Below are 27,026 nucleotides of genomic sequence, written 5' to 3' on the forward strand. Positions count from 1 at the left end.
TTTTGTGGCACACATCTTTACTGGTTATCGTGAAACATGCAGGACAGGCACACAGAAGCTAACTTAACCTCAGCTGGGGAGGGTCGATGTGGTCTGGAAGGAAGTGCCTAACATCTCGGAGATGACGAGCTGCTGCAGTGCCTCTTCTTGAGTACCCTCCAATGTCTCTTCCACTTGCCCTTCCACTGGCTTCCCTGCTGTCACAGCCAGCTGCGCCTTCCTGTGGACATCATCTGCTTTACCTGGCTTGTGGCCACTGTCTTCATTGTCAACTTAAGGCACTTCTTTGAGCTTCCTGACACTTAGCTAAACAAAAAGGTAAGTCACACATTTCACACATTACACCTTCCAAAGCCCATAACATGTGGCAATGGGAGCTTTGAAGCCAAGGAACACTGCCTGAAAAATGGGTAAACTAATCACAGAAAGACAGGATCTAAGAATACTAAATTCAGTAACATGGCTTTATAATACTATTCTGACAGAGATGAGGCAAAGTAATATTCAATTTCAAGAAGCCAAGCTTCAGATAGTAAAAAAACAGTAAAAGGTCAAGTTGTAGTGGCTGAACAGCAGCTACCCAATGTGCACGGTGCTCCTGGGCCACCAACTGGGGCCTTGTCAGTGATGTCACACCAGCTGGTCGGCCACTCACTATTCTTACTTCGCAGTGCACTTGCTCCACATCTGAACACCCTGGGATGTTCCCATTCTCCCCATACACCGTGCTCTGCTGTTTCTGAACTTTGTAGATGCTGTGACCTCAGCTTGGGTTACCCACTGCTCCCTCCACTGGAGGAGCTCAGAATACTGTGATAGTGCAATTCCAGGCTTGCTTCACTAAAACTCAGGAGCCCCTTGAGACCAGGGCCTTGTCTTGTCCATGTCTACATTTTTAAACTTGGTCACTTGCGGAAGAGTGTGTATTTATGGAGTATATATGTCGCTGTCATCCTGTGGAGCTACCTGTGCTCTGTATGTGCAGTCCAGCCTAACAGCCATTAGTCACATGTGGGTGTTGGCCACTTGGAATATGGCCAATGAGCAGTTAAATTTATAACTGTGATTAATTTAAACAGCTGTATGTGAACAGTGGCTATTTCACAGGCCATCGTATGTCATTTATGTTGTCTATATTAGGTAGATAGGAGCATGGGGCAGTGCCCAAACATGAGTGGAAGCAATGCTGTTTGGTCTGTACCAAGAAAAGAAGGGGGCTGATAGAGGGGTGGAGAGGTAGTGAGGAAGGGAAAGGGATGAAAAGGGAGCTGAGACCTGTCACCTACGTGTGCCAGTTCCACACATGGAAAAGAAACATCATGGACTACACACATGAGTACTGACAAACTAAAACTGAAAAAAAAGTTCTACCATGATGCAGAAGAGTGAAGCTTCGGATGAGCGAGGCTCGCTTCTCTCTTACACAAAGCCAAGCACACCCCCATGCAGCTAGCTGGGAAGCAGCACACAGACACATGCAGGGCTATGCTTGCAACCCTCCATGCACTTCTATCCCTGAATGGTGGACACACTTTTTGGCTAGTTCCTGTAAACAGGACCATTTCTTTTGAGAGGGGAGTCAAACAAAATGGCCATGGCTCATAGGAGAGCAAACGAGCTGCTCAGAGCCTGGGGAAGCAGTGGCCCCACACACAGGCACACAGTGAAGGCCTTTTCCCAGGCTGGAGCTGTCTGGCCCTGGGCACAGTCACTCCCGGAAGGCCAGGAACAGTGCAGGGTGGCCAAGGAGAAGAGCCTGGGCTGGGATGAAGGAGCCTGTGGAGTCACTGGTGGGAAGAAGCTGAAGCCAAGCACAGCTGGAGGCCACGCTCCATGCTTTCCAGATGCCTCCCTGGGACCGGCTCCCATGGTGATGTTGCAAAAGCATGCTTGAAACGAAAGTAAGTCCTCATGGCTCTATGTAAGCATGACTTGCTAGGTCCACTGTGTGTGTGGAGGGGACACGTCGGTGGGCACCCCTACAGGAGTGCTGACCTTTCCTCCAGAAGACCCGCAAGCTCTCTGGGTTAGAGGTAATTTTCATACAGAAAAGTTCTTTCGGGAAAGATTGCTTCATAGCATTCATAAAAGTTCCAATGAGTCTTATAAATCACAAAAGATTCAGAACTGCTATCCTATTTCACATCCCACCTGCCCTGTCTTGTTCCTATGAAAATCCTAAGGCTCAGTGAGCAAAGAGGACATTTCCCAGATCTGCACGTATCAGTGGCAGGTGGACAGGACCAGGGTAGAGCCTGCTGCTCTCAGGGAGCCTGTCCCATTGGCCCCAGTTGTTGTCAGCGCCTTTGCAGAAGATCGCTCCACCTGGTCTGCACCAACCATGTCCCTATCAGCCCTCAAGTCTACACCACCCAAGATAGCAGGGGCCTGTGGGTGGCTGAAGCCCAGAGCTAACGTAGGGGCCTCATGATTCCCAGTGACCTGTGGGAACCAGCACAGAGCTGGCACAAATCTGTGCGTTTTCAGACAAATCAAATATTTGTAATCTGAAAAAATCATGTTTTCCACATACATATGAATGCCTTAAAATAATTGTAGAGATAAGACAAAATGCTACGTTAAGTATTAACTCATTTGAAGCAATACACTAAAATATAATCACTAATGGGGTTGTGTACTTCAAAATCTTTGGATGCCATGAGTTCTCGTACAAAGGGCTGAGCTGAAAAAGTGTCTCCTGCATTGCAGAGATGAAATAAGTTTGGATGGATTTGTTCTCAGCTCAACTCTTGCTTAAGATGCTGTCTCTCCCTCAAGTTGAAAGACAATGGGGACATTGCTCAAGGGAAGGCAGCCAACCCCACAGCTGGGCTGTCTGCTTTTGCCACGTGTCCTGCCCTGCACTGCCACTTAGAAGGAGCACACTGGTACTTCTTCGTGGAGAAACAAACATGCCTGGGAACATGACATCCGCTTCATCTTTGTGCAGATGGCTTGGCATAGAGTATCTTCCTCGAAGTTGAGGACAGTTAATGTGACTATGCACTCGAACTGGAAGGAGCCCTCGTGCCGCCTACTTCCTGTCTTAGAAGGAGACAAATGGCCGGTGCGACACGCCTAGTTCCCTCAGAATGAAGATGCCATTTAATATGCCCTCTCCTTTGTTTATTCTCATCGGGATTTTCCTAAATAAAAACAAACATGGATTATACAGCTATGACTATTTGAAGCATATACACTGGGAAACACCAGTTGTTCCATATCAATTTTCCTCCTAAAAACCTTCATTTAATTGCAGGCCAAGAAAGACCTAAGGGAACAGGAACGCACACTACTCTACACTCTGCTCTAGGAGATGATGTGTTGCACCCTCACAGCAGCCAGAGCCGGAGAGACCTCTTCCGCAGTGTTGTTTAGACCTCTGTGGACAGGCACCCCACTTGGCCAGGAGATCATGAAGGGGTTCTTTCAGCCTGAACAGGTGGACAAGGGCCCTGCCCTTTCTAGGAGCCACACATCACAGCTCCTCAGGAAGGCTGTGTGCATGTCAACAGGCCATGCCTCCCTCCGAGAAGTGAGCGGCAGCAGGACCTACATCGACAACAGGGAGTCTGCTGTAAGGAACCCATCTAGGGGACGACTCAGGCCATACTGAGTTTGTTCACAGGACTGAGGGGCTCAGAATATGAGCACTTCTTGCCTCAGCATGGCCACCTCAGCTCTGATGCTTCACATCCTCTCAAGCAGTGCCATCTCCAGGGCTCTGCATCCTTCCTGCCAGCTGACAGCTGCCCCCTGCACACTCCCACTTAAGCCTTTCTTCCTGCACTGTGATGCCACTGACCCTGCATCTCATTTTAAGGCTCCCACAGGTAGTGTTTCTCATCTTAGATAACTTTTCAGAGTTTTCTCCAGAAGGTAGTTTGGACCATGATCAATGGACCCTAATCATGGTGTTTTGGTTGCTGCTGAGAAGGGAAAGAACATGATTGCAGTAAGACAAGAGAAGACAGTGGGAGAAGAAAACTGTATTTACAGGGTGGAATCCCAGTGTGCGTGTTTGGAGTTGGGTCCAGGTGTGAGGAGCTACCAGGGCCGTGCATGTTTGCCGTGGGAAAAACATCCTCAGCCCTCCTCCCTGTGGGCTCCTCTGTCAACTTGTCTTGCTCTTTTCACCTGCCAATCAAAGACAGTGGGAGTGGACACCTGCTGACTCCACCTTTGTCCGCAGCAGGATTTTATCCTTCCTTGATTCTAACTATCCTTTGACCCCATACACTTCTGGAGACAGTACTTCTACAGCTGCCCTACAGGTTCTCCCAGCCAGCAAAGCTGACTGATGGCTGCATTTCCTTATCAACACAGAAGATCGTCCTGGAACTAATTCATAATGTCCTATAGTTCAGAGTGGGCCAGGTGGGTTTTCAACCACACGATATTGAAGATTTTCACCATTGATCAAAACTTTTAGAAATAACATTTGTTAATGTTGGTGTTATCAGATGGCCAGTTATTTTAGTTCATGAGCATTTGATGAGTGTAATCTTAAGAATCAGTGACTGAAATGCGGAGACAGATGCAGCTTTGAATACAAGGCCCCTGCACTTGGATGGGTTCTAAAGAGCAAAACCAGCCACTCAACTGAAAGGGAAACCTGCACACATGGATCACTCTGAAAAAAATCTGGGGAAAGAAACAAGAGAAGAAAGCTAGAATAATGGCAATGGAAACATAACTTGTAGGTTTGATAAAAATAGTTTGTATATATAATAGAATGTAAGAAAAAATCATAAAGGTGAGCTAGAATTGTCTGGCCGATTGTCTTCATTTTCTTTATGTTGTGATGAAGGGAGCTTGGGCTGGGAGAAGGTAAGGAACTCCTTTTTCTGCTGTTGTTGTTGTTGTACGGAAGTTCTTAAAAGCTGAGACAGATGACACAGGAAGTCCTCATTTGACCACACATTGGGCAATGAAGCCCTTTGCTCCCTCGGTTGCAGTGTGTGCTGCCCCTGACCGAGTGCCTCACCATGAGAGCAAGTGTGGGCCATGTCTACATGACCCACAGGTTCTGGTTACCTCTGTAGATTACACTGCCAACCTGAATTTCTCTGCAGAAGCTACAGCACAGCTGTGGTTCCATCATTTCCTCTCACCCCATTCCAGCTGGCTGTGACTCTCCCTATCTGTTGTGAGAAACAGGGCAGTTCTTCTGAGGAGCTGGTACTTCGCCACGATCCACACCACATGGGGCTAGAGTCAAGACTGCTTCAGGAGTCCTGGGGCAGGTGCTCGGCAGGAGGAAACAAGTGCCCGCCTGTGAAGGACGGAGATAAGGAAGCAAGCTAGGGAGTGCCAGAGTCAGAAACTCTTTTCTGAGTGTCCCTGTGAAGAGATTTTATTGTAATATTGGGTCCTAAGATAAAATTCTTCTATACGGAGGAGAGATTAGAATTCTGTCAGTCATTAATTTTGGAGAATAGTTTGGGATCTTATTCCTAGAAACTGGATAGAAAATCATCTGTGTGTGTGTGTGTGTGTGTGTGTGATCATTAGATTCCTATGCACCTGTTCACCCTGCTCAGTGTTCTGTTCTTTCCTGAGTGCAGAGTGTAGAATATAATCGGATTTTATAAAACACAGACTTTCTTTCTCAAGAGCTCTGCTCATTAAGGGGCTCAACAGAGCTACAAACCATCAACCCAAGGCACAAGGTAGACCAGGGCCAGGTGAGGAGTGCTGCAGGCACAACCTTGGAGACGTCACTGTTCCTGGGAACTGGCTGGAGCATCCTCCAAGGTGTGGCTGGCTTCAGGCATGGTCGTAGCTCCCATCAGTGACTTGCCCCTTATACACTTGCCTTATTCCCAGCATTGAGCATTAAAATGTCTTACATTTTCTCTGCCTCTCCTCCATAAGAACAATAATGATGTCTCCTACTCTTGTTCTCATGTTCCTTCTTTCTGTATCCCTTGCCAGGACACCTAGGCAAACTCAGGTAGTTCTGGCAGTTGCAGGGTACCTCAGAAGGTGGCTGCTCTTTGTTGGGTTCTGAGTGAGGTCAAGGAGGACCCTCTGCTTTCTCATGCTGGGCTATCATGGAGTTCACAATCTGGGATGCTCAGGTCCTAACAAAGCTATTCAGGAAAAGAAAGAGCACTATTGGTATCATTTGCCAGATATTTATTGACTAGAATAGGGCCAGGTTTTAGAAACAGAAATAATTTCACTGTGAAGAGGTTCACAGTGTGGTGGTGAAGCAAGTGTAGAACTGGATCGTCACAGAACTGCTGTGGTCCTACCAGACGCCACAGTGTGTAGGTGGTGTGATGGTAGTGCAGAGAATCAACCCATCTCTGTGCAAGGGGGAGTCATGAAAGAAGTGCAAACTGAGTTGAGTTACACAGAGTGATCCGGGGATTACCAAGCTGGGAAAGGGGTAAACAGGAGCAAAGACGAAGCATTGCAATACCTGGCTTTGAGTTACACTTCAAAGCAACAGTGATAAAAGTGGCAGGTGTTGGGACAAAAGCACACCGCGGCTCAGTGGGACAGGACAGAGGATGCAGCAACAGCCCTAGAAAATTCAGTTATTTGATCTTCGGAAAAGGGGCCAAGAATGTACGTTAGAGGAAACATAGCCTATTCAGCAAATATTGCTGTAAAATTGGCTATTTACAGAACACTGAAGCTGGATCCATATCCTTCACCATGTACTAAATTAAAATCAAATGAATCAAAGGTCTAAACATTAAAAGAGAAACAATAAACTTACTGAAAGATAAAACAAGTAAAATACTTAAAGCCAAAGGTGTAGACAAGGACTTTCTAAACAGAATCCAGTTGTACAAGAAACAACAGTAAGAATCAACAAATGGGGTTATATCAAACGAAAAGATTTCTAGACAGCAAAGGAAACAGTTAGTAATGTGAAGAGATAACCTACAGAATGGACATAAATTTTTTGGCCAGCTATTTCTCAGACACAGGACTAATATCTAGTATATATAAAGAACAAATTAGACCACCCAAAATAAAAGATCCAATCAAGAAACAGGCAAGTGGAATGAATAGACAGTTCTCATAAAAAGAAATATAAATGGCCAACATTCATATGAAAAAATTTTTGACATCTCTAGCAATCAGAGAAATGAAAATTAAAACAATGTTGAAATTTCATCTTATATCGCTTCTTGGCCTTTTGGCTAAGCTCAAGTGTAGAAATTTCATCTTATACCCGAAAGAATGGCAATCAGCAAGGAATCAAAGAATATCAAATGCTAGTGAGGTTGGGTGAAAAAGGAAGCCTTCTACATTTGGTGGGAGTGTAAACTAGTACAACCACTATGGAAATCACTATGGAGATTTCTCAAAGAACTAAAAATAGAAATTCCATTTGATCCAGCTATTCTCCTTCTATGTATCTTCTCAAAAAAGCTAAAGCCATTATATCGCAGCAATACATACATACCAGTGTTTATAGCAGCACAATTCATAAGAGCTAAATCCTGAAAGCAGCCTGTATACCCATCAACAGATGAATTGATAAGAAAATGTGATATCCATACATAATAGAATACTACTCAGCTATAAAGAAGCATAAATTAGAGACATCTGTAGGAAAATATAATGTTAAGTGAAATTAATTAGACATACAAGCTTAAATTGTGTGGTATCTCTCCTTCGAGTAACCCAAAGTACAAATAAAGAGCAAAATAAAGAACTGATAGAAGGAAACAAGGAGATAGACCTTTTACAAATGAAAGGGGTCTAGTAGAATGAATCGGGGGGAAGTAAAAAGATTAAAGATGTTTTACTTACATGTACCAAATATCCACAATGCATTTTTACCATAAACAAGAACTAAAAATAATGATAACAGCAATAAGAATGAAAATGGGGAAGGTGATTTAGAGAAGGAGGGAGGGAGTGGGCAGAAGGGGATTGAAAAAGAACCAAGCTGCCTTGTGTTCTTGTGTCCGCTCTCTAAGGCTAATGTAATCTTCCTGCACTGCCAACCTGTGTGAACAAAATGAGGTAGACCGGACAGAAGACACACACGTGCCCCGCATCACATCTGTTCTGCCAAACCTACTGCTCCAGCTCGGGGGACAGAAAACCCGCACTTATTGGGGATGTTGTGTGGAGTCCTGGGCCACTCAGGGTTGGGAGCCGTCCATAAGAGGGCATCAGGGCGGTTTCCATGTGTAAGAATGTGACACACTGGATTGCACAGGCGGGCAGCCCAGCCACTTCACATGGTCTTTGGCGCAGTCAGAGATGCTGGGCACTGAGCTGTGAGGTGTTGGTGGAACACAGTGTACTGTTCTCAGAAGACTTCCCATGTTTACAAACGGAAGGTATTCTGTAGTGATGCACACATCAGCAGTAGCGTCCATTATCGAGTGTCATATATGGCACATAAATGTAGACACTGTCCGTCTAGGGCTGGAAGCTCAGCTGGTTCATTCACACAAGTGCCTCCATGACATGCATGAGGCAGTGCACTGTGGCATTCTGATGACCGTGGGTACAGATGACAGAATTTCTCTGTTCCTTTATAGTCTCATAGTTCTGCCACCCTATACCGAGGTGTGATCATAAATATGATGAATTTTTACATTTAAATGATAATTACAGATATATTTCCAACAGTTCCCCTCAAAATACTCCTCTCTGTTCAAGCCCACTTAGGCAATCATTCTCACCACTTTCTGAAGCAGTTCTGGAAGAGCTCTTTTGTGACTGTCCTTAGTTGTTTGACTGTGGCTGCCTCAATGTCCTACACCCATTCAGAACATTTATTTGCATCATCATCTTGACTTTGATGAAGAGTCAGAAGTAGCACAGTGTCAGGCCAGTGAATAAGGCAGATGAGGACGCAGCGTGTTTACAAGCCTGCCTTTCTGCTGGATGGCGCCTACAGCAGCATTCGCTGGATTTTTCATATCTCAAAAAAATTCTTAAAAGAAGACTTCTAGAACTGCTTCAGAAAGAAAGTTGCAAGAACAACAGGTAAATGAGTTCAACATGTGGAGGGGTATTTTGGGGGTATTAATAGTAATGTGTCTTTTATTATAATAAATTTTTTATTTTAACAGTCACTATATATTTCGACAAACCTCACGTATAACTCTGGTTGACTGAAAAGCTGTTATGGGGTATATGACTGCAGAGAGAAAAGGAGGGAAAGAGAGAGAGAAAAAGAGAAATTTGCTAGATTCTTGCATGCATGAAGAAAGACAGAAAGAATCTGCTCCAAAGTCAGTGATGCCTCAGCATGAACACCTGCTGACATCCCACCACTGAGACTGCCAAATTGAGCCAGACTGGAACATTCCATTTCCAGCCTTAACCTTCAAACCCATCAAATCATAAGAGTGCTCTTTGGGAGGCAGGGGACCAGTGAAGCACCTTGAAACAGATCCATCCGATTTGAACAGAATGAGAACGCCTGCCTCCTCCATAAGTTACAAGTGCGTGAATCACAGGACAGGCTCTCGGGTGAAGGTGGACACTACTGACTCCACAACCCCAAGGGAGGTGGATGTCTTGTTCTATCACCTCTGGTCATGGGTCCTGATCCTGTAAGAACTGAGCACAAAAAATTCTCCCTGAAGAACAAGGATGTTTCTGGATGAAACATAAGTTATGAAAAGTGAAGTAGAGCCAGGAAAGGAGCGAGCCTCTTCCTTGTCCTTAGGCTCTTGACGGCCACCCTGGGAAGACTGTCCAGCCATGGCAGTCATGTCCAGGGTCATGTCCAGTTCTGACGGGAAGGAGGGCAGAGAGCCAGCTGCAGGTGTGGTCATGCAACGTCCAACACAGACCCAAGCAGGCTGAGCTCTCTGAGAAAGGCCCTGGGAACGGATCAAGCTCACACAGAGGCCCTGCTGTGCAGCAAGATTGCGTCCAAGAAGCAGTTCAGTTTTAGTTTAACAACTGTGCTTTTAGTCCCCATGCAATCCGTCTTCATGCAAAGTCTCATACCTGTGCGCCAGATGTGCACAGCTGCGTGCGAGCTACCGCAGATCTATCTGTATCGCATGCCAAGTGGCTGTTTCTTTAAATTAGGGTGGGTTGGGATTTGGGCCGTGTGAAAATTTCATTTTGAAACCAGAAACCAAGCAAGCCCTGGCTATATAGGGGTTTGAGTATATAGCACCACGATGAACCAAGGTAGAGTTAGTCTTTCCAGGACCCCCCAGAAACTCCATCTTCCTTGACCCTGGAATTCAGCTGCATCTCAGGTTTGGAGAGGCTGGGCTGTCTGCAGAGCAGGCCCTGGCAAAGTGTGTGGCCCTTGTAAATGCCTGCGGTGAGGCTGGAAACCTCTGCCCAGCCCTTGGGAGTGCTTGGAGCAAAACAGAACCTGACAGTTTTAGTTTGCATTTCAGCTTTTACCCTCTGGACGCAGAAGAAGCAAGACCACGGAACCCTAACTGAGACCCAGCTCCCCAGCAGCGGGTACAGCAACTTGCTGGCCAGCGGGAAGTGGGGTGGCCAGGGCACTGCTCCCCGCTGTCTGCAGCACAGCACCTGGGCATTCCCTCTGCTCTCCCAGCATCGAGGAGTCACCATCACTGTGTCGGCCTGTCACTTTGTCCCCGGCTGTCACTCACGCTAGGTGCCAAGGGAGCCAGCGACAGGACAGGAGTGGAGGGATCACCAACACTCAGTGCGTGTTAGCTGCCAATGGAACAGTGACAGCTGTACCATTTTGTCAGTTTTTAAGGGAGCTACCAGAGGTAAATTTTATAAATCACACAAGTCTCTGAAATGGGCAACATTGTTTCTGTTTGACTAATAGAAAAACTGAGGCTCAAAGAGGTTATGAAATTTACTAGAAAAACTCATGTGCTTCCTGCAGAGTGGAGTGTTTTAAGAGTCAATTGATTTCAAATTCTGCCTTCTTTTCACCGTACTGCTGTTTCTTCTCCCTCTGGGCTCTTCTCAGAGCCCCAAGAGAAGGCTTCGCTCTCCAGGAGGAAGCTCGTTTGCCCCTCCGGCTGGGGCCCAGGCCTCTTTGATGGTTCCTGGATGAGGGTTGCAGAACGACCTGCTTGCAGTCACACCTCAGAGGTCCTTTTGGGCTTGCATATGGGCAGGCACCACAACACACAGGCTCAGTCTGAATTTCAGCAAAATTCTCTGGAAACAGTAACCAGATGCAATTCAGCTCACATTGTGTCCGCATAAGGAATCCATTGCAGAAGTCAGAGATGCACCGTGATTTTCAGCCGGATGAATAGTCCTAACCTTTCCAGGCTCACTTTAGAACTCCGCTAAGAAATCATACCCAGACTGATTTTAGAATTCAGCCTGAGTCTGGGCTCAGGGAGATCCCACAGATAGCTCAGTCTAAAGATGACCCTCAGACCACAGCTCCCAGGGCAGTGGCTCCTAAACACCTGCCACACTGAGGGCAATCTCCTTTCTGGTTCAAGAACGGTTTCAGATTTGGTTTCTTACACGGCCCTTTAGAAGAGCCAGGCCACCATGTATGAATAAAATCGACTCCTCCAGGAATTACATCATTTATTTTTCACTAAAGATTAATTTAATTTGATTTAGTTTAACAAAAGTGTATGATCCCAGACTTGATAACCAAATAGTTGCCTCGACATAAATTTCAGTCCTGGTTTAGCTCTCTTCTAGGGAAAGAAGCAAAAACTCTCAAAGGTAATTGCAATATCACTCCTTCGAGAGGGAAAACAAGGGTAGGCTTTCAATTTTCTCAAACATAAAACTTAAAATCCACATATAATAATAAACAAATGGTTTAAAGCATTTTATGTCACAAAAGGACTGCCATTATTTAGTTATGAATTTTCAGGTTTAGGAATTATGCTAAGACCCAAGGGTCATTATGGAATGTCTGTATATTTGATTTCCAAAGCTCCAGATAGGTTTTAATGTGTTCAGTGTTATAGCAATGCACTCCCCAAGCTATTTCTGTGACCTCAGAGACCATGTCCTAATTGCAGGCCTCCATGTCCTCTGCCTAGCAAAAAGTGTGAATAATAGCTCCAGAAAGGAGATATATATATATATATATATATATATATATATATATATTTGTTTTTCTTTTTTTAACATATGTTCCCACATTGCCAAGTGATTAAACCCATACAGTTGACAACTTAGGAAGAAATTCATTGAATTGTCCGGGTCCCTTCATGGCCAGAATTATTTTGTAAGGGGACCCTAAATATGGAAAAATCAACATGTTAAAGTAATCTAGATGTTTATGATTTGATAACTCTTTGGTGCATTGTTTAACAACATGTTTTCAATTTACTTTCCTTCAAATAGCTCCAAATAACCCCGTGATTTTGGATGATTGATTATGGGAATGCTGCTTTTACTGTACATCCAAGGTAATTTTAAAATTACATCTTCTTTTCATTGTTAAGGGGTAAAACCATTTGCAGGTCTTGACATGATTTATCAGAGAGAGAGGACAAAGGGTCAGGCTCGGTTTCATATTAGAGCATCATCATACGAGCCCACAAGCCCAGCGCAAGGCTTCCTGGAAGATGAGTCCCACTCCTGCAAGGCCAAACAATCAGTTGTGTATCTGAAGAAGTGATCAGCTTCCTGGGCCTCATTTTCCTGCCAACCACACAGTTGAGATCAAAACCTCTCCACTTGGTTTATTCTCATCAAGATAGGGCCTCGAAATCTGAGTTCTAAGTCCAGGTCCACAGTTCCACAACTCGAGAACCCAGTTTTTCTGTCCTCCAGAGTTTCCTCTCAATATCACCACTTCACTTTGTAAACTGTCTTGCACAGTGGTGACCTGCCTTCGCCATGGCCCATTTCTGCTCCCCTCAGAGGTGTGCTCATGCTGTGCTTGCAGCCCACTCCATCCTCCCATGACCTGGCTTCACTGTGAATGTATTCGTCATACTCCAGACCTGCATGATGAACAGCAGATAAACTCTCCACTCTTAGGGCTTACCAGTGCAGTATTTCCTGTCACATAAGATCTTCCCTTGTGTTGTGACTATGCCATCTGGACATGTCCTTCCTGGGAAGGGTAAGGTAGGGTCCCTTGGATGTCACCCATCTCCACACTTTGCTCACAGCCTGTTGTTTGAAATGAGTCATCTGTGCTTGAGTCAACTGGAAGGCTGAGAAGACGAAGGAGCAGAGGCCCTGGTGAGTGAACCTGCCCGCAGTGGAGTGGAGTCTGCTGTTTAAGAAACTGAGGCTCAGAAAGGTGAGCTAATAGTGCAACTGATCACCATTGATGAAGGCTGCATTGATGAAAAGTGGGACCTAGCATGTCATTTAAAAAAGGCATGGTTTCCAAGAATAAACTCATTTTTTCTTTAAAGATTGTTCACAAGTATATAACTAGAGAAATGACACATCTGAAGTTATGCTTTGGACAGTGTCTTTGTATGCTGAGCCCACAAGGCATCTCCCTCCTTCAAGCAAGCCCATGAGCCCGACTTTCCTGGGATCCATTTAGCAGCCCCTTGCTTACCATGGTGAAAAAGGAGCATCAAGCTGTCAGAAAAGCAACCTTTCACCCAACTTTTCAAACCACAGGTGATTCCTTCACAAGCAAATCTGGGAAATAACAGCTTGTCCATTCAAAGCACACCTGCTGTAAATACTTTTTTTCTTTCTACTTTTTGACCCCAAGTAACCTCTCAATAATCCAACTAGTAAATTGAAGGGTAGGGGGTGAATCTAAGATATATGGAAATAGCGCTTAGAAAGATAGCTTCTATGTTGGAGAATCAGCTACTCTGCAGTAAAAACAAATCAAATCAGAACAAAACACAACAAATTGAAGCAGTGACAGAAAGTAGTGCTGTCATGAGCACATGTGTGAGTTACTGAAACCTAGAGAAGGGAGAGGTGGCTGCTGCTGGCTGAGTAGTCAGGGAGGGTGAGAGAGAGAGAGAGAGGATGGTTATCCAGATCGGCAAGGGTGTGGTGCCACTTGTCAGACAGAGGAGTCCCGAGGAGCCTGTGTGAGCCAGGGAGGGACGAGCTTGAGCAGAGCCTTTGGGTGGTAGCACCTTCATGCTGCTTGGGAGAAGGGCACTGCAAGGAATCTGGGCTTGGGCCAAATGTCAGAGAACCCGAATGTCTTACAGAGGATTATGGAGCAAGAGAAAGCATTCAAGAATTCTCATCAGGGGATAAAATATGTGATGTGGAAAGAGAGACTCATGTCCGGGAGAGCTGGAATGCCGCAATTACAGACTCTTGGTAAATCGAAACAACTGTGAAGTACCAGCAGACAGCTGACTGTGCCAGTATTTGTTTTTCTGTACTTGAATATAATGATAGAAATTTTAATCAGGCATGTAACCATTCAGTTTAAAGATGCCATTTCCCAGGTTTCTTTAGAGTTGGTGTTGCTATGTGAGCAAGTTCTACCCAATGGGACTAAGTTAAGTGCCCCACCACAATTGCTGGGTATTTTTCTTAAAGGGAAGATGCCACACATCAGCCTTCTCCTGTGTGCAGATGAGATTCTGGTCACTCGGTTGAGTTTTGAAAAGACTGATTTGAATTGAAAGGCCTATTGAATTTTCTTCCTTTTGCACTGCTTGTCTACTCCTGTTAGAAATCAGTTGGGCTTATTTATCAGGGTGTTTCTGGGTTCTCTATTCTGTTCCATTGACCTAAGTGTCTATCTCTCTGTAAATAGCGTGCTTGTCTTAAATACTGTGGCTATATAGTAAGTTTTAATGTCAGGTAAAGTGATTTCTCTGTTTATTAGTTTTTTTCAAGAACCATGACCTATTTTATGAAACACATTTTATTTAATAAACTAGCACGCACACACATGCATAAACATATATGAAACATTTCATGAAAAATACACATTGCTTATTTGAAATGCACATTGATTTTTTTCTGACCTGTTTTTTTTATCGGCTGTGATTGCTGAATTATGTCAGAATTCACTTGCAGCTTAGCCTTCCATGGTAAGGGGGGCAATGAGTGTTTACCACCAGCGCATGGCCTCCTCCAGTGAAAGCCAAAGTGAAGTGCAAAGCCTGCTTTGCTGGAATGCCTCCACCTCCTTCACACCCAGGTGGTTTCTAGTTGGGAAATATGGCTGTGTCTAGCTGTCCCCCCAAAACCTCATGTGGCATAGGCAGGGCTTTTCTGAGCTGGCTGGATCTAGGGTGTGTGATGCTGGGATCAGGGTGTGTGATTACTAAATTAGTCTGCTGATTGGTTTGGCATTGTTCTGGGGGGGTGGTGGTGGAAAGGCCCACCCTGGGTGTGGGTAGCACCATGTAAAAGGCTGGTAGGCTAAAGGTGGGTGGGATAAAAGGAGAAGAGAGGCATGCTGCTTGCTGCTCACTGCCTTCTGCTTGTCAGGCCATGAACTGTTTCTCCTTTGCGATGCCCCTCTGCCGTACCACTCTGCCTTGGAGCCAGCTGACTATGGACTGAAACCTCTACAAACTGTGAGCTAAATAAACTGTTCCCCTTTTTCCTTGTGTGTGTGGGGTATTGTGTCTCAGAAATGCCAAAAGTAACAAAGACAAGAGACGACCTTAGTACACTTAGAAACGCTGGAGCTGAGGGAGACACTTCCTTGCCTCCATTTAATTCTAAACATAGTCCTATGCTTATTCCTGCTTCCATTGTCCTAAAAGTGGTATAAAATAAAATAACAAAAGCTCAGGAGATCACTGATGCTCTAGGTGAGAGCTCATGCATGTTGAATCTCCTAGGCTGACCTTCAGTCACCTTTACCCTACGCTCCTCATTATGGGCTCATAAATATGCACTACATGTCATGAATGTAATTATGGCCAGAGTGAATTCTGGGACAAGCATGCATGTTGAGAACCCCTAAAATGGCTCGGCACTCTGCAATCATTCCTATCAGCCACACCTAGAGATTCAGGAGGAAGCCCCTGAGCAGAGGCACCTGGTTTTTAAATTCTGAAAGCTTGATTTATCTGTGCTTTTTGTTGTTCTGCTGCTGTCACTGTCGCTTTTGTGTGCTTTGTCCTATGTGCAGTGCTTTTTTTTCTGTCACCAGGCACCTCTCTGGGTCTGTGCCTTATCCTTTATTGGCATGGACTGGCCCTGAGCACAACTCCCATGAGCTTCAATAAATGTAGCTGCTTGCTCCTTACTACTGAGTGTAGGCTTAGCAATTCTTTCCTCATTGTGCACAAGAGGCTGGACTGTTATTGGCCCGGTCCACTGCAACAAACTGGTAAGAACAGTGCGGCCCACTCTTGAGGATCCTCTTGCTGGGAGAAAATCCCTAGTCTTTTCTTTGGAAAACCCACTCAGAAAGAAATTTAAAAGTTTCATAAAATGATATTTGTTATCATGCTAGTCAGTGAGCCAGTTGTTTTATTTTATCTATGATACTTTTATGCATATTCTGTTCTAAGAAGTATTACTATAATTCAATTTTATGAATGAGAGAAATGTAGATTAAAAGTACAGAAATATTAAGGAAAGTGTTGAGATTCACACATCCTAGAGACAGCACAGCTCAGACTTCAACTTATGTCAGTCTCCACTCAGGGCCCAAGCACACTGTGGAAATCTGCGAGAAGGAGGGCCAGGTGGTCAGAAAATAGGAGCCTGTAAAGGAATGCACATGAGTCAGCCTCCTGTCTCGGAGGCAGAATACCCACCACCGATAACTTAAAAGAGGAAAGGTTGACAGTTTCAGAGGATTCAGTACATGGTCCCAAGGCAGAACCCTCGGTAAGGCTGAGCAAAGCTGGGCAGTTCTCAGCAGCCAGGAAGCAGAGCAGAGGGAATGGCAGAGGGAGCCTGGCTCAGAACCACATGGAGGACCCAAGGTCACCTTGCTGTGACATTCCCAGACACCCGGGAACATCCCTTACTAGCCTAGTGGGCATCTCTTAACCCAGTGAAGCTGACTCGTTAGTGGTCACAGGAGAAGGGCTCTTTGTTTGGTTCATGAGATGGTTCTGAAAGTGACATTACAACTGCATGCTTGAACCATGCATTTGAGGGCCACACCCTCAACCATGAGGGATTTGGGATGTCCAGGAAGACCCACGAGCAGAACCATCAGATGGCCTGGGTTAAACATTTTTCGTCTCCTTGAGTAAGGAAAAACTTTTACTAGGTCTAAGCTGCTGTTATTCAGGCTTATGTTACTAACAGTTGAATCTAATCCTAACTGATTCAACTGCTATCCTTCAAGAACAGGGCATAAAAATATCTATAACATTTCCATCACATAAATCCACTTTAATTAAAAATGAAATCAGATCATTACCCTTAATAAAAAAGTGTTTTGCAGCATGACTCAGGATTCCAAAGCACAGTTGGTTCGATGTCTCTCTGGGTCTCCTGGTCTCACAGGCAGGGCCCCCAGAATCAGGGTTCCATGGGGTGGTTTCCTGGGTGGCAAGAGCAGAAAGTCCAGGTAATGAAGAATCTCTGAGGACAACACCTGACTGTTGCAGCTTGGCCAGCGATGCACTGTCTCCCACCTCACAGTCACATGCAGGATGAAAGGTGCTCTTGTTTTCCCTTCCATGAGTAAGTTTTCTGGGAGAAGGAAGAAAAAAGACAATGGCGGATAAGTGGACTGAAAGAAAAATGAAATATAAACAAACTACACTTTTGACTAAACAGAAAATTTCAATTAAAGAAAAAAGAGAGAAAAAAGAAATCTAGGATGCTAATTTGAACCATAGCCCCATGTCTAATGCTTTTAGGCAAGGAAAGAAGAGAAAAGCAAAAAGAAATCTGAGTCAGAGGGAAGATGTCATGGGAAGTTTCAATGGGATGAATTCCTTATTAATTCTAAAGAACACGAGGCAATATGGATTTAATTATATGAGTCAACCCACCCGCATTCCTCTGCTGCTCTTCACACACATGGGCTTGTGAGGATGATGAAAGGTGGGTGGAGAAGAGGAGAAACAGAAGAAGCCACGAGCCATAGTGCAGGCCCGCCTGCTCTGGGAGAGGCTGTTCTCAGCCTCCCCTCTCCAGAAGGGGAGGCCAAGCTGTCCAGTGCCCCTCACTGCAGCAGCACTCGGCACAGCGGTCTGGTGTCCAGGGGCCTCCACTGTCAGGACCCTTCTGTGTTACTCTACTGACTTGAAGCCTCTGAGGAATGGAGGACAGATAGGAGCTCCAGAAGTATCTCACCTGCTTTCAATTTTCTGTGGGATGAATGATACAGTTTCACCAAGATTTTCATGAAGCGCAAGACTATTAAAATTCCAAGGGGTTTAAATGTATTAAAATTTTGAAGTAACAATCAGGTTTTCCTGAAGTTTTTCTGGGACTTTCAACCTGTGCCATCATCAGCAATATTCTAATGTCCATATCAGTGAAGCAAAGTTAAAAACTTCCCATGCTGGAGAGGAAGACCCCAGTGTTTCTTCCTGCTTTCCTCTTCCATTGTCAGATGATGGTACAGCAGCCTGTAGCTATGAGACAGGCCCCTGTCCACTCAGTGTCTTCAGCTAACTGTCTGTGGATATTTTCAGACCTCTAGGCTGAGAATGTCCCCCTTGGGAGGGAATCCAGTGGTAGAACAATGGGTCTAAGAAATCACAGGTCCACAGTGTGAAGTTTCATTTGCAGATAACAAGACACTAGGAACTACATGCCTAACAAGACTTTGAAGGGCTGCAGGCGGCCTCTATATGTCCTCAGAACAAGAGCTCCAGGCCTGCAACTCTCTCCTAGCATTTTGAAAATGAACAACTGGCAGAATATCTCTGGAAAATGCTTCTAAGATCACACAGACTTCACTACAAGCCAGGGATCTGCAAACTGCCTTCAGAACTGTTAAACTGGAGTTATTCCATGTCTACTATGTTGTCACTCACACACACACACACACACACCCATGCATACACATGCACACACACACCCACACACACACATGCACACAATGATGCCCATGTACTGCTTGTTGACATCCTCGAGGGCAGGAACAAGAAGGTCTGCTCAGACCCTTGGGGTCTACAACTGTGTTTGCTCCAGGCCCGGCTTCTCACCCTGCCCGAAGAACATTGGAAACCAAAATCCCTTGTGGAACCCTAGTCTCGTTCCTTTAACACACCAGCCTCTGTCAAACAAGAATGTAGATTATAAAGGTGGCTTCTCAACACTCCAACTATGATCCTTTTTTAAAAAAAATTAAAGTTAATAAACTTATTTGGAGATAAGTGGAGATTCGGGTGCAAGTAAACATGCAAGGAACAGTAGTGAAATCTTGCACACTCCGCTGTACTTTGGACTTTGAACACAGTCAGAGCCCAGGTGTCAGAGTCTTAGCCCCAGCCTGACACTGTTAGGAGACAGTGGGGTGGTTACGAGGTGTGGCTCCCAGGAGGACTTCGGTCGGCAGGTGCTGCCTGAAGGGAGTTTGCTGTCCCGTGACTCCTCCAACTGCTCTTTTCCAGACCCCGAGGCAGTTTTGCACTGCCTCATATTCTGTACCATTCTGTGCTGCCCACCTCACCACAAGCAAAATACACGAGGCCAACCACTCAGATTGGAGTTTCTGAAACCATGAGCCAACATAAACCTTTTCTCTTCATGAGCTATTTCAGGCATTTGTTACAGTAACCGAAAGCTCACTGACACACATTCTGTACTTCATTTTCCCCAGTAACAACATGTTGCAAAACCATAGTTCAATATCACTCCAGGAGAATGACATTGATCTCAGCTTCTTGTCTTATCCCAATTCCTTCAGTTGTACTCGTGTGTGTGTGTGTGTGTGTGTGTGTGTGTGTATTTGTGCATTCCCTGCAGTTTAATCAGTAATACGAATTTGTGGGTCTGTTGCCATGTTCCACTGTGCTTAAAAGCCAGGAATGATTTTAAGGGAAAATAATCTGCTGCCTTACATGGCTCATAAGATGGTTTCAATTTCCACTTGGACTTCTAGAAGAGCTTTTGCTTTGTCGACTTTCTTTTGATAACTGTATAGCCTCCTTTATATAGCAACTTATGCTGAATTCCTGCCACTATTTTGGCATCTGTAGATGGAAGAAAAAGCTAATGTTTAAGTGGTTCTTATAATATAAATTCATTATTTGAAACAAAAATGACCCTTATGAGTGTGGTATTTAGGAGCTGTTGTAATAAATCAGACAGGGCATATGCTCTGCAGGGGCTCGTAGTAGGAAGCATCACTTTCCTTTCTTTTCATCTAACGTCGACATCCAGCCTTGCTGACTTGGCCACTGCTCACTGCTCTCCTCCAGCTCCCCCAGAGGCACCACTACCTCAATGTTTTGGGCTCATTGAATCTTCTGTGATTTTTTCCTTAGCTGCTTCTCCATTCCTTTCTCCTCATGAAGCTTCCGGGCTCATTTTATTTCCCCTAAATGTAGAACAGACTCTAAAACCATTAAATGATGATTTCCACCCTTCTCCAGGGCCCAGTTCAGAGTGCTCATTCCCATGCTCTGAGTTAGCACAGGACATGTCGAGAAGCTGGAGTAGAGGGTAGTGACTCACAAATGCTTCCTAAAATTGCTATTCCTGCTATGGTAAAATTTACCTTTTCCAAGTCTCCAACCTCTGTTGGACTCAGAGCCATATCTTCCTTCAAGGGTGTATATCTTCCAGTTTACCATCTCGTTCCTCTCTTGACAACCACTTTTATCCTCTATAAAATATCCTTTACATCACATATCCCACATATCACTGTCTTGCTGAAAATCTGTTAGATCCCCACCGTTTTAAGAAAAAGACTCTACTTTCAGTTTCCTCCAGCTATTCTTTATGAGCTCAACCAAATAACTCTTCTGCAGACATCCCAAGTTTCTACATTATATGCCCACTTTCCATTTCCTAGAATATTGTGCTGTGATATATCATGGCCTTACACATTGTGATCCCTGAGCCTGAAAGTTCCTTCACACTTCTTTGTGCAGTCAAACTCTCACCTCAGGGCATTCACATGTTTCCTAGTCTGTGAGGCCTTTCCTTACCTACCTTTCTCTTCTTAGTGCCTCTTGAGCACCTGAAGTTAACTACAGCCTGACACATGTGAAAAATCAACTGTAAGATAGTTTGTGAGCACTGATGCCTGCACTGAACAGTGAGCAGTGGAGTGGGGTTTAGGTGTGGCTCACGTTTCTACCTCTAGAACAGCACAGGTACTGAAGAGCACAGTGGCAGGGGCCGGGGTGAGGGATGTGATCTCTGGTTAAAGCAGAAAGATTTGGAGGCACAATGCACTCTACTGGAGTCTTTATTACAATGTAGACCCTCTGGGAGAAATGGTTGAAGGAGTGTGAACACTGATAATTAGGACTATGGTCACTAGGGTTATAACCTCGAAAAGGGGAAGTAAATCCTGCTTTAGTGTCTAGGAAATCCTGAGTGATCCTGAGTTCAAACATTTTGAACTGGAAAAGAATCCATTTTCAGGGGCCCTATTTTGGAACAGTAGATTTTCAGAGAAGAAATATGCTTGAGAAGAAATATAGCAATTTCACCTGAGTACCCTTGAAGTAGTTATGTTATAGGATGAAATTACCCACTTGTCAGTATTACTTTTTAACATCCTGTTCGTAGCTACAAGTACTGGGGAAACTTCCAAAATCTGTGAAATTTACACAGTGACAGAAGCAACAAGGACCAGGCTCCAAGGCAAGAGGAGTTCCAGAGGCAGCAGCCATTGCTGGGCTACAGAGCGGAAGCAGCACATGATAGTAGCTACCACTGGCTGAGACCCTGTCCTGAATGTGATAAGTGGTCTGATGCTTAATATGCATTGTAGTGAAACTTCGGAACTGTGATCTAGAGTAGAAGTCATTTTTGGAAACGAAAACCCTATCTCAGAGCTACAGAATCTGGATTTGGTGAAGGTTAGGGTTAGGGCTTTGGTGAGGGTTAGGGTTGCCCCCTGTGCCCATGGTCTTCCCGCTAAACTATGGTGCCTTAAAAAGTGAGGATACTTGGGAGGGCAGGCACCCCAGGACATTTGAGTATGGATGCACCAAATGAAAGGCTCTTGCTCTCCTTACTTATGTCAGATCACCTTAAGGCTGCCGTGGCCGTGGCCTACCAGTAGGAGGTGTGAGTTGAATTAAATGAAATAGAGTTTATACTAGTATCACAGTCTGAATGCAATAGTCCCATCCACATTTCATTTAAGAGCTTTTTCTGCTCTCGTTTTTATTTCCAGGTCCTTCAGCTGGTAGGCAAAGTTTCCAGAATCACCAGAAAAAAAGTGCCTGTTAAAGTTCTCCTTGCTTTTTCTTTTCTTTTAAATTTAATTTAATTTAATTTAATGTTCTGTGAGGGTTGGAGGAAAGCTAACCAGAGCCTAGCAAAAAGAGTGATGACAGTTGTCAATGTGGCTCAGATAAACCTAGCTCTGTAGCTAAGAGCAACAACAATAAACTCATGCTCACGTCTGCCATTTTGTCTTTCCTTTCTTCAAATGACTTGAGAACTATCAACAAAACTGCCTGCTTCTTTCCTATGTTTATAAAACCCATAACCAATGTCTCTTCTGGTCCATCCCTCAGTCTCTTCCTAAGCATGGATAGACACTTGATTTCTGCCCTTCTCCTGGAATTGAAGACACCTCCTTAATTGAAGATACCTCAGTTTCCATGACCTAACCCTTAGAATTACAGTTCCCTAGAAGTGAATACTGTATTTAGGAACCAAAGATTTCCTAGAAGGTGTCATCTAAAAGAGTTCTTTAGAAGAAATCCTCTAAAAGTGAGTTGCATGTTTAGTTTACAGTTCATATTTTGTTTTAGAGTTTTAAAAATATTTCTAAGCCTTTTCTAACAATAAATGTTCATGATTGAATTACAGGACAAAATAAACTTTTGGGGTCTTTTTTAGTAATCAGTGCCCAGTCATTGGAGCCGAGAGCTGAAGTGGCCAACACATGGTATCTCTTCTCAAAGCCATCATGGCTGATATGGTTTAGATTTAAATTGTCCCCCGAAAGTCTCATACTTGAAGGTGGGGCCTGGTGGGTAGGGGTAGGTGACTGGGGCCATGACTTGGAAGGGTGTATACTTGTCCCAGCTCTTCTGTTCTCTCTTTGCTTCGTGCCCAACCTGACATGAGTAGCTTTTCTCTACCATACCTTTCCACCATACTATTTCAGCTTTGGAGCCAGCTAACCATGGACTGAACCCACTGAAACTGTGAGCAAAATAAAATAAGTCTGTCCTCCTTTAGGCTGCAGGTGTTGGATATTTTGTCTCCATGACCAGAAAGTTGACTAGTATATAGTGAACTTTCAAGTTACAATTGGCTTGACATATGAGCAACTCAGGTTATGACCAGAATTTTAGTTTTAACTTATGAACAAAGTCTTCAGTTATGACCCAAGTTCTGGCTGCTTGTGCTTCCAGATGGTCTCAGACACGTATTTAACCCTTAAAGAGTTCTGAAAAGAACATTACAACATCTTTTCTATGTGGGTTAATTGAGAAGTCCTGGGCCAATGTCTCTCTAAGGACACTGAGATTTGCCTGTGTACAGGACAGAAACTTTGAAAACTGTGTAGAGAAGCCTGAGGCTTCACTGAGCAACTTGAGTTATAATCAGCCCTCTCGAAAGAATTGAGTTCGTCTCCTGAGTCCGACGCTGGGGTGAGGCTTTCTGTGGGCCGCAGGGTGGCGTTGCTGGGATTGCTCCGTGTGCTTGCTCCCTGGGCCTGCAGGAAGCCAGGAGCTCTAGGAGTTGGTGCTGGCCCCCAAGTTGCGCCTCACAGCCAGGCCAGGCCTGCTGCAGCAGACAGGGAGGAGCAGCGGGGAGCAGGCGGGGCTGCCGACGCAGAGGGTGAGGCCCAGGAGGAGATCATCCAGCTGCTGAAATGAGCCAAGTCGAGCATCATGAAAGATGAGCCAGAAGGGGCCGAGCTATTTTGCATGACGCTCTTCACCTTGCCTATCAGATTGATAACAAGAAGCCCATCACTTACACTTACGATTTGATGGCCAACTTAGCATTTATACAAGGTCAGCTTGAAAATGCGGAACAACTTTTAAAAGCAACAATGAGTTACCTGTTTGGAGGGGGTACGAAGCAGGAAGACAATGCAATGATTAAAATCTCCCTGAAGCTGGCCAGTATATATGCTGCTCAGAATAGACAAGAATTTGATCTTGCTGGCTATGAATTCTGCATTTCAACTCTAGAGGAAAAAATTGAAAGAGAAAAGGAGTTAGCAGAAGATGTTATGTCAGTGGAAGGAAAAGCTAATACCCACCTCCTCCTGGGCATGTGCCTAGATGCCTGTGCATGATACTGTCTATTTTCCAAACAGCCATCACAGGCACAAAGAATGTATGAAAAAGCTCTGCAGATTTCTGAAGAAATACAAGGGGAGAAAGACTCCCACAGACAATTGTGCTGATGAGTGACCTGGCTACTATCTTGGATGCACAGGCCCACTTTGATGAGACCTTTTTATATTTAAAGAGCATCAGATCTGGGAAGACAGATTAAATCATCCCAAGCTGCATATGGTACTCGGTAAGCTAGCTGCAATTTTGATACACAGAGAACGATACACACAAGCAAAAGAGATCTACCAGGAAGCACTAAAGCAAGCAGAGCTGAAAAGAGATGAGGTTTCTATACAGCACATTAGGGAAGAATTGGCTGAGCTGTTGAGAAAAAGATCTTTGACTTAACTTTATCACACTCTAAATCTATTTTTGTTGTAGGGAGAATAATTTCTGGTAACCAACAGGAATAGTTATTTCAATGTCTGTGGCACCAAAATCAATCATGTAAATCCTTTGTTCTCTATTGTTAATTCAGGTTTCCTCCATATAGCCTTGGTGGAGGACAAATTGTATACACTACCACTTTTGTTTTTCAAGGAAAAATAACTTTGGCCCAACTAATTGTGACTTCTAAGGACTGATGTTAAGTGATGGTTTCTGTTGTAACATGGTTAGGTGGTGTTCATGCTAGTCTAACTACAGATTGAGATGGGCCAGTTTTCTTTTGGGTATGGTAACTATACTTGGTTATGTTTACCATAAAAAAAAGAATTGAGTTCATAAGTCAAGGGTCCACTGTACAATGCCAAACCTATCTAGGGAAGGTATTCAGAAATGCATTGGCTTTAAACCCTAGATATTTCAAACTTGTATACACTAGCAAAGTGAGAGATTAGAAATCACCCTTGTAAGGGCCAGGGATTTAGCACAGTGGCACCACACCTGTCTTGTAAGTGCAAGGTCCCAACTTCAATCCTTGGTACCCCCAAAAAACAAAAACAAAAACAAAACCCACCCTTGTGAAGAAGCCAGATTATGGGACTGAGTGTTTCTGGGATTTGGTCAAGAGAAGTTTGAATGTCAAGAGCACTGGTGAGTTTGTGGGTCACTAAGAGTGGACTTGACTCTTGTTTCTTGTCCTAAGCGGTACTGGGGTACATAGTGCACAGCGGTGATACAGAAGAGCTCTCAGAGGGATGGCAACACACTGATCTACCTTTCACCCTGTCCCACCACCCTGTTCACCTCTGCCTCACCAGTCCTCAACTTCTTCTCCCTACGTTAGTCTTCTGTTTTGAGAATCCTCTGAGCTTCTAATTTTCAATAATTGCATGCTTGTCTCCAGCAGTTTCCTGTCCTGTGAGGTGGCTTCCCAATATTCACTGTCTGCTACACAGCATGACCTCCAGAGGCCTTTGTGTCAGCTGTCTGGGAGATGGTGAGTTCTGAGCTTTCTGCCCTTGATGCAGCCTCAGTGCATAAGCAGGGGACAGCACTCTGAAGCTTGCTGTGGCTTGTGGGCTCCAGTCCTGGGTCCTGTCAAGGACCAAATAGAAGATCATGTCTTGTTAGAAATACACTTCTGACTATTCACTGGAGGAAGATCACTGGCAGGAAATGAGCAGATTTCAGGAATGGCATTAGTAGGAAAGAGTCTCTCAGACCCTGCAGGTGCCCTCATTTGCAGTTGACAGTGTCCAGCTACCCCTGTTCATGGGGGGTGCCTTGCAGGCAGGCCGTGCAGCACGCTGCCTTTCCTGTACCCACCCACTGTGTCCTGCATCTGGGTGCTGTGCAAGTGAATTCTGGCCCAGCCTTGCTGATCTGAGCTCTCCTGTCTTCCGCTCTTCCACTGAGAAACTCGTATTTACTTTCACCAAACCACGTGATATGAGATAAACGTTCAAATCCTTATTTATGGGTATTTAAAGATTGCAACACCGCTTTTACAAGGCTAGCTATTTGATTCCAGAGTGGATAAGCTACAAAGCCACAGTTGGCCCCCATCACAGCTTGCAGAGTGACAGAGCACTAAAGTTGGTTTTGCTTATAAAATAAATAAAGAGGCAGCGATCTGGAAATGAACAGACACGGTGTACCCTGTAGAGAGCCAGTAGGTCCTTTGGTGACATCACTGTGCACATTAGCACTGAAGTCCTGGTATAGACTCACAGATCTGAGAGTTGTTATCCTAATCAAACCTGTCCACAGTAACTCCTGAGACCAGCACTGACATTCATGTGTTTGTTAGATGTCCAGTATACCGCCGTTTAGTGCTGCACAGGCATTGCTAGTCTAACACTTGCCATCACAAATGATTTCCATCTCACAGATGAGGGCACTAAGGTACCAGAAGTTGTAACTTGTCCTAGATCACACAGCTGCAGTGTCTGAGCTGAGGCTCCGTGCCACCCGCTAGCTGCAGGCCCCGCTCTTAGACCCCGACCCTTCTCTCTGACAGAGGGTGTTCTCACTGCTCCCCTTACAAACCCTCAGCAAGCCAGGGGTCACTTTATTCCTGGAGTCATTTGTGTTGCCTCAGAATGGTTTTCCTCATATTGAGCTAACATCTGGCTGCGTCACATTTCCCACTTTGGCTCTCAGTCTCTGTTCAGAGTGGTCAGGACACACACTTGGAGTTGTTGTTTCCTGCCTTCTTCCTTCCTCCCCTTTTTCCTTTCCTCTTTCCTTCTTTTGTCCAAATAACTTACAGAAGTTCAAAAATATCAAGTGGCACTGCAGTTTGTATCTATTATTTTTGTGGTTAGTGGAGGCAATCCCATTCTAACAGAACGTTTATAGTGGTGCACAGTTAGACTGCTCCCCACATTA

At 44.7% G+C, this 27,026-nt stretch overlaps 1 pseudogene; it reads left to right on the forward strand.

Moving 5' to 3' along the window:
• The first annotated feature begins 23,795 nt into the window (after positions 1 to 23,795).
• Positions 23,796 to 24,599, forward strand: LOC101720141 (tetratricopeptide repeat protein 19, mitochondrial pseudogene; annotated as a pseudogene).
• Positions 24,600 to 27,026: the final 2,427 nt, after the last annotated feature.

Source organism: Heterocephalus glaber, unplaced genomic scaffold (assembly GCF_053883595.1).
Source record: "Heterocephalus glaber isolate CG9 unplaced genomic scaffold, H.glaber_assembly_v1.0 deba00001457, whole genome shotgun sequence".
Lineage (NCBI taxonomy): Eukaryota > Metazoa > Chordata > Mammalia > Rodentia > Bathyergidae > Heterocephalus > Heterocephalus glaber.